The sequence below is a fragment of the Rhea pennata genome, chromosome 9, assembly GCF_028389875.1.
Source record: "Rhea pennata isolate bPtePen1 chromosome 9, bPtePen1.pri, whole genome shotgun sequence".
Classification (NCBI taxonomy): Eukaryota; Metazoa; Chordata; class Aves; order Rheiformes; family Rheidae; genus Rhea; species Rhea pennata.
In genome coordinates this window covers 17,844,633-17,852,249 of record NC_084671.1, presented here as the reverse complement: position 1 = coordinate 17,852,249, position 7,617 = coordinate 17,844,633, and positions in this window count along the sequence as shown.

The window sequence follows — 7,617 nt, the reverse complement described above, 5'->3', positions numbered from 1 at the left end:
AAAAACTTGAGATTTTTAACTTCCATATTACTAAATACTTACTTGCCTCGGGTAACTTTTTAGTGCCTTCAAGTATGGAACAAGGACTTCTAAATATTGTGGAGTTCCTAGTTGTTGAAGCCTCTCTTTTGTGCCACCATAGAAATCTACCTAAATGCAGTTAAGACACCCTCTTCTCTTTGCCATGCCCTATGCCCCCTGCCTTCTCCCCCTTCCCTCAGGGAAAAGGGGAAGCTCAGCAGAAAAATTTTAAGACAAGAAAATTACCCAAGAATTCTTTTTACCTTGATTGTGCTGCAGATCAGGTGATCTCAGGAGGATTTAGAGGGCTAGATGACATTTATTACTGACCAGCAATTACTTCTTGCTGGCGACTATGCTGCTTCTAGGACACTAGTAATTGAAAAGAAAGTCACCTTTTCCTTTTGTACTGAGCGTCTCCTCTGGTAGTTTCAAAGTGTAGAGATGGAGGGAAAAAAAATCTAGATGCAGATGATTGTAGAGAAGGAATTGTACGCTAACATCATTTTTGGTTGTTGTTGTTTTTAATCCTCTTTCTTTAATGTTTAATACCTTTAACCAAGAGTTTTAAAAAGGAAAAAACAGACTTCTCTGTATCAACCCCTGTTCACTGTTTTCCTGTAAAGTTTTAAAAGCCATCTTCTCAGAACCTGTTTCTGAACCTGATTTTACACTATTTCAGGATTTCTCCTTCCCTATGAAGCTTATTCAGCATAACTTTTTGGATGATGTGTGGTAAATAAAGCTTGTGGTCATATGTTTTATTCTCAAAGTTTTTCGTAGTTAACTATTTGGAAAGTACATTATGTTCTTTGTAGAAAGAAGAGATGAGTCTCCTGTGAAGGAGAAAAGTCTTACCTTGTCAACTTGTTTTCATTTTAGCATAGGGTACCTGTTGAGAGCAGAAAATTTAAACTGGGGCATGGAGGACTCTGGTTCTGCATTACTACAACTATTTTTTGCTGTTGCAAACTTGGAACTGCTCTGAGGCTTTGTGCCACTGGTATGCATTGTGGCAATCTTTTTATTTGGTCAGTAATGTTCACACCACACACTACGTCTATACAGAGTTGTTTTTCTGTTTTGAAGGGGTTTTTCTGTTGTTTTTGTTTTGTCTTAAGTGATGGGAATGCATGTTTTCCTAGGTCTGTGATATGTGGGCCTCCCCTCTCCCCAGTTTACTTTTGAAGAATATCCCTTCTGTGTGAGAACCTGTGTTTGTATTATCTAAGTATTTTAACTTTGAACCTCCACTATTTGACATCATGAATCTTTGTGCTGATGTTTGTTTGGTTACGGGTGTTACACTGCACACCAAAAATGTGACTTTTTTTAAACCTCAGGTTTTACTTGATTATAAATCAGTGTTGCTGTAAACACACATCATAAGCCTTGATTTTACAGTAGTCTTAGTTACTACACAGTTAAATTACCTAGAGTAACTGTCACTGTCTTTTTAGAAGAAGCATTTTTAAAACAAAAGATCAGAGAGAGTCCTTAATAGGCTTCTTTATACAGCTGCTCTTTCTTACTCTGTCAAAATGAGGGAGAAGTTAAAAATCAGAAAAGCAGTGCAGAAAATTCATGTTGTTCTTCTAATTTGAATTTTGTTAATTTGGTGGCTGTGATTCTTGCAAGTAAAATCAGTGTAACATGAAGCTTACTCAAAAGCTTGGATGTCACTGAGTAGTTTGTTTGGATCAAATAGATCTGATAATCCACAACTAAAAGTAACACTTTGTCTCTAAACCTCAGGCTTAGAGACTGATAGCTAATAAATGAAATTTCAAGGTTATGTTCACTAGCATGTACTTAAATTCTTATGTGGTGCAACTCTGAGCATTGGGTATTAGATGTAGCTGTGGAAGTAGTGTCTCCTCTTGATTTTACACTAACTGAGAAGAATTGCAAAGAGTTTAATTCAGATTTGACAGTTCCTTTAAAGGGCTGATGAGTATCATATGTATCTAAGTCTTAGAATTTTAAATCCTATATTTTATTTTAGTATATGTAGCTGTATATATATGCAGTAGAGAGGATTTTAATCTTTTGGATTTGCTTTACAGTTTTCTGAAAAAAAAATATTTGTTGTTCTTTCTGTATCTATATATTTAGTTACTTTTGAGCCTGTTAATGCTATTTCTGTTTTTCTGAAATAAGGGAGCTCCTACAGTGATATTTTTTCCTATTTTTTATTGTCCCTAGCAAGGTCTTTCTTAAACCTGCTGTGGCTGTAAAATTCTAACTGAAGAGACTGCCACTTCCGTCCTAGTTACAAATGGAACAGATGTCTTTATTTAATATTCTATTGTGTGAATACTTTAAGCCCTCTTGCGAACACGAAGAAGCATAATACATGGAGCTTGGAGGAGCTTCAGTACAGGGAATGATGTTTGCTCAAGTCCTCACTTCCTTTGCTCTTTTGACCTTTTAAATTTAGGGAGAAGTTAGTGCAGGATTAGCTAGGATAGCACAATGTAGTAAATTCTGTAAATTTCTCTGTAAACTTGTTTGGTTTTGATACTTGCTTAATCTAAATATAACTTAAAAGTGATAGTAAATTTCAGCCTGATTAGTCTAAATATTAATTTAAAACTAATCCACAGATAAGGTTTAATTGGTTTAAAATCTTAACACACACTGAAGAAAAGCAGCGCAAGTGGCTTTACCTTCTATTGAGGTGTCAGGCACAGTAGCAGCTCATTAGTTTGTCCTCCTGCTCTCTTGGTAAATCCCTGAACAAACATCCCAATAGTTTGATCTATTGCAGATAGATGGCTCCAGAAAACAAGTACTATCTCCTGAGGCCATGCAGTTTGAAATAGAGGAGTTTGCAGCCATGTTGACAAGACTTGCAGACACAGTCTCATCCTCAGGCTTATAACCCTTGTGACATGGAGAAGAAAGGAAGTTGTGTGGCAAGAGGACATCAGTTTTGAAAGAGGAGGAAACATTCTTGTAGGTAATTTAATCAGACCAGATTGATAGCTGTGTGCTTGTGGATTGAGGCAATTTTTTCCCAAAGGTAAGACCACAGCTGGTAAGAAAAGGAGATTATAATGTGGGCTATTTGGGACTTCAGCAGTTGTGGTGTACAGGGCACAAGGGAGGGTTCTAATACCTCTGTGGTTGCATGGTAATTTCCCTGATGGGTACACATATGACAGGTTTTTGAGAAGCTTCTTGATGCTGCTAAGAGATTGTTGGGAAAGTCTTATGTGGATGCATGGAATACATGAAAACCAAAAGCATTATAGATAGGAGAAGATTAGGAAGGCAAAATATAATCTGTTTTTTTAAGAGAGCTAAAAGAAATGAGCTCCTGTACTAGCTTTTCGGGAAATGTATGACTTGGGGGGGAAAAAAGGTGAAGAAGGTGACTTAGTGCATAGCTAAGAAAATCATATAGGAAAAAGAAGTTAAATTTACGAGAACTGCAGAAGACATACGAAGTACACAGTAAGAAGAAATTCCTTTTAAGATCCAACAGATCAAAATAGATCTAGACTCTCAGCACTTAAACAATTTTCAAATGAAAGATGAGGGGCAAGCTGATTGGTGTAGAAAAGTTTGCATTACTGTTCAAGGTGATGCGTTAATCTCCAGGTAAAGTCTGATGTGCCTCTTAATTTTATTAATTACTCAAAGAATACAAAAATAGAACACAGTGAAGAGTAGCCTTAATTAAATAAACCCCCCTTTTAAGGATATCACTCAGAAATAATAAGCCTAAAATTAGATGTCTGTCAAAATGCTTGTAGTTTAATGGCTTATCTTTAACAGCAATACTCTTAGGCAAAGCTGGAAACTACATTTTTAGAGACTTAATAATGCTTTTTAGAATAATTTTTTCCTTAGTTGGTCTTTTTTTTGTTAGTTTTTTTGTTTTGTTTTTTTGTCACTGTCAGTGCACAGGACCCAGTTTATGAGAGAACGCTAACTGCCTGAGACTACCACTAGTTCTCGTGTTTCAGAAACGGTAAATAAGCATTCCCTGTCTCGCTTTTTGTAGCAGTTGTAGTTTTACGTGTCAGTCATAATTTAGGTTGGGGGTTGGGGATGTCCTTTGCTGTCAGATGCATTTTGTAGGTCTTCTTTACTCATCATCCCATTATGCCTTATTAGCAACCACTGGTGCCAGTAACAGAATATAGGTCATTGTACATGAATTTCTCATGTAAGAATCATATCAAAGGTCTTACAGTTTTCATGAGAGAGCATTCTTCCATTAATGTAGGATATAGAATGGCCAAAGGAGATACAGGAAGACGTGAAAGCATTAGATCAGAATAGAGAGCTGCTGGCAAATTTATATATGACAAATACCGTGAAACTGAATTCCGTTTTTCTTGAAGTCTCCCCTTTATTTTAGTGGACTGATGCATTTGTTTAAGGACTCACTTCCTGCTGCAGTGGTGTAACACAGTGTTAAGCAGAAAGCTGCTGCAGTGGATTTTGTATTTCGAAGTGCCTCATTGTGATAAACTAGGTCAAAAATTGCATAAGATGCCATTACTGGAAACTGCTGTAGGCTGACTTGTGTATAAAAGCCTCAGTGGTGCAACTGGCAAATGCACTCTGACAAACAGAAATGCAGTCATGACTAAAACATGACAAGAAAGCTCTTTAAAATCTCCCTAGGACATGAATGGTTGCTGGAATTGTGGGATGTCTTTGCCCTTTGAGTTTATGTTCCTGCTATCTACTGAGCCAGAAATATTTGCCTGGCTTGGCAGAGATTTCATGTTGTTCTTGTCTGCAAGCAACTTGGACACAAGACTCCTTAACTCATTCTGTATTGCCAAAGATGTATTCTGTATATTCCAGATTACCAAGCTGGTCTTGAGTACAATGATATATAGCACACTGAGAATCATGTGAAGTTAAACCTGTGTCACTGATTGAACAGTTACTGGTGATTAATAATGAAAAATGTGGAGATGGCTCAAAAAAACTTAAAGAGTTTCTACACACAGGAGCAGTCACTGCTGTTTAGCTTAATGCTGACGTGCCCTGTGGGACATTCAGCATTGAGTATAGCACTTGCTTTTGCCCTCTTGCTGAGCACTCTGCTGTTTCACAGGTTCAGCACAGGGGGGGAATATATGTTCATGTAGCAGCTTTACATAATACTTTGCCTTTTTTATTGAGTTAGAAAAACCTGTGTAAATGGGAAAGGAAAAATACATAATTCTGGAAGTGCACAGTACCAGCTTCAAAAGCTTTTCAGTGTGCATTCTCCTCTGTGTGTATGCAGCCAGCATCAGTTGGTTAGCAACATCTGGTGGCCCCATCTGTTTCTGTGCCCTTGTCCTGATGCACAAAGAGCAGAGCATGGTCCACTTGCCTTCAGTTTTCCTATCTCAGTTTAGAGTCTGACTGCTGCGAGAGCACTGGCTGTCTTCCATATTATGTTTTTAATATTATTGATATTTTCATGTCATTCTATCTTTTTTTCCTAACAAATTCAGCTAGTTAGGCTGAACAGAAACAACAAAATGATCCCAGTTTAAGGGATTATATACATTAGCAATCATAGAGGGATGTATTTTGCTATAATTATTTTAGTGCAGTATATTTAACTATGAAGGATGTATCATTGATAATATACACCATTTGGTGGAAGCTTTTTCCAGAGGTTTGAAATAAGAATATTCCTTTATCAAATGATTCAATGAGACCAGTCTCGGAGTGTGCTGAAGATTCTTTGGACTCTGCAGATATTTATGAAGACTTTTCAGCAGCCAGTACGGCTTTACCCAGTTCCTGGGTTTCTTGCTTATCTGATGATACCCCCCTCAGTTACAATGCCAATCGCACATTTCTCAAATTCAAATAGATGGCTCAGCACCATTCCCTCAGGGACACACACACAGATTCAGATGGGCTGGAAGGGTTCTCGGTTAATGTACAGACCTGAGTAGGTCTCTGCCGGTGGGAAAATTTCTGCCCCTCAGTTATTGCACAAGGGCCAAGAAATATTGGTCTGGTAAATGCTCTGATATTATAGTTCAGTCATTTGGCAATGGACCAAGAGACTAGATTTACCATTTAATCTTAATAGTCTTAATGTATTATCTGATGTAAGAAAACTGTAGATAGCACTTTGGCAGAACATGAATAAAATTTACAAGCCTAGAAGGTTTCCAACTTGGCTTTAGTCATGCTAATGATGATGAAAAATATCAAAGTGGAGAAGGTTCAAAAGTTGGAATAAAAATGCAATGCTTTCCTTGGCCAGTATCAGAATGCTAGCTTGATTGTACACTCCTAATAGATGTATTTATTTGCATCTCATACAAAGTTATCAGCAATATGTATAGCTATTTTTTACATAGTTTGGAAAATTTAGTACCAATAATATTATCTTTTTTATAGTAATATTAAGATGATGATAATTTTTAAAAAGAAGAAAAAAAAGAAAGTAGTCTACCCCCCCCCCCCAAGTGCTTTGCTGGTACTGGATCTTTTTTCATCTTGAAGTTTGTGTCTGCAGATTCCCTAGAACTGTATTTATGTCCTTAACCCTTCAATGCAGGTCAAACAGTTGATGCGTCTCGCCTTCAGAGCTTGGCCATCCCTTAGATCTTAAAGGTAAAACTTAAATTTTAATTGAATCACTTTTTAAAAAAATAATATCACATAGGTTTCATATTACTGTATTCTTCATGTCTTAATCTGTATTTTTTACTCCGTACACTCCGAATTTTGAAGTAAAACTTCCTTCCTGAGAGGCTAGTTCTTTTGGGAGTGGCTCCTTGAATTCCTACATTCCCAGTCTATGTCTGGGAGTCCATACAGGGACTAATAGCTGGAGGAGTCCCAGATAGTGCTGGTGTTCTAAAATAGGTTGAAGTATGTAACAGAAATTACTAAGTTTTCTGCCACTTTGGGGGGAGGGAGGTGTCTCAGGCTCTCAAATTGTAATGACTGAATGCTCCTGATCTACAGCATGCTCCAGACTTCAAGGAATTTCCTACAGAAGTCCCAGACTAATTCTAATAGACATTTGTGTGTGTGTGGGGGGGGGGTGTTTCCATGTGGAGCATAACGGCCAGGCTACGTTGTCTTCATGTGTTAGTGCTTCAGTGCAGCAAGTTAGCCACACGAATAATAGTGACAGGACTGAGGCTCTTCTGGAAAGAAATGAGTGCTGGCCTCCCTGGTAAATAAAATTTAAATTAATTAAATTCATTTTCCAGACTTACGCCAAAACATTCTCTAATAGGAGTCTTTTATTACAGGTATCTGTGAATGAGTGATTTTTTTTTCCAGAGGCTTAAGTCTTATCTTCTGTATCAATTCTAGCTTTGCTAATTCTAAATCATTCCAAAATCTAGAGTTTATGAGCATTTATTAAAAGGTTGATTTTGGTTTTGTTTGCCTTCTGGTCTATTTAAATGCTGTCCATAGACTGTCCTGTGCAAATAAAAGACTTTTTTTTTTTCCTCTGCAGTGCTATAGTTCTATCAAAAACATTTCTTACACTGCAGAATTAAAAATAATATTGTGAATAGCGGTTGCAACACTGGTGTTTGCCTAGGACAAAATAACCATGAATTACAAAAAAACCACACTGCACTGTAGGCTTGTTCA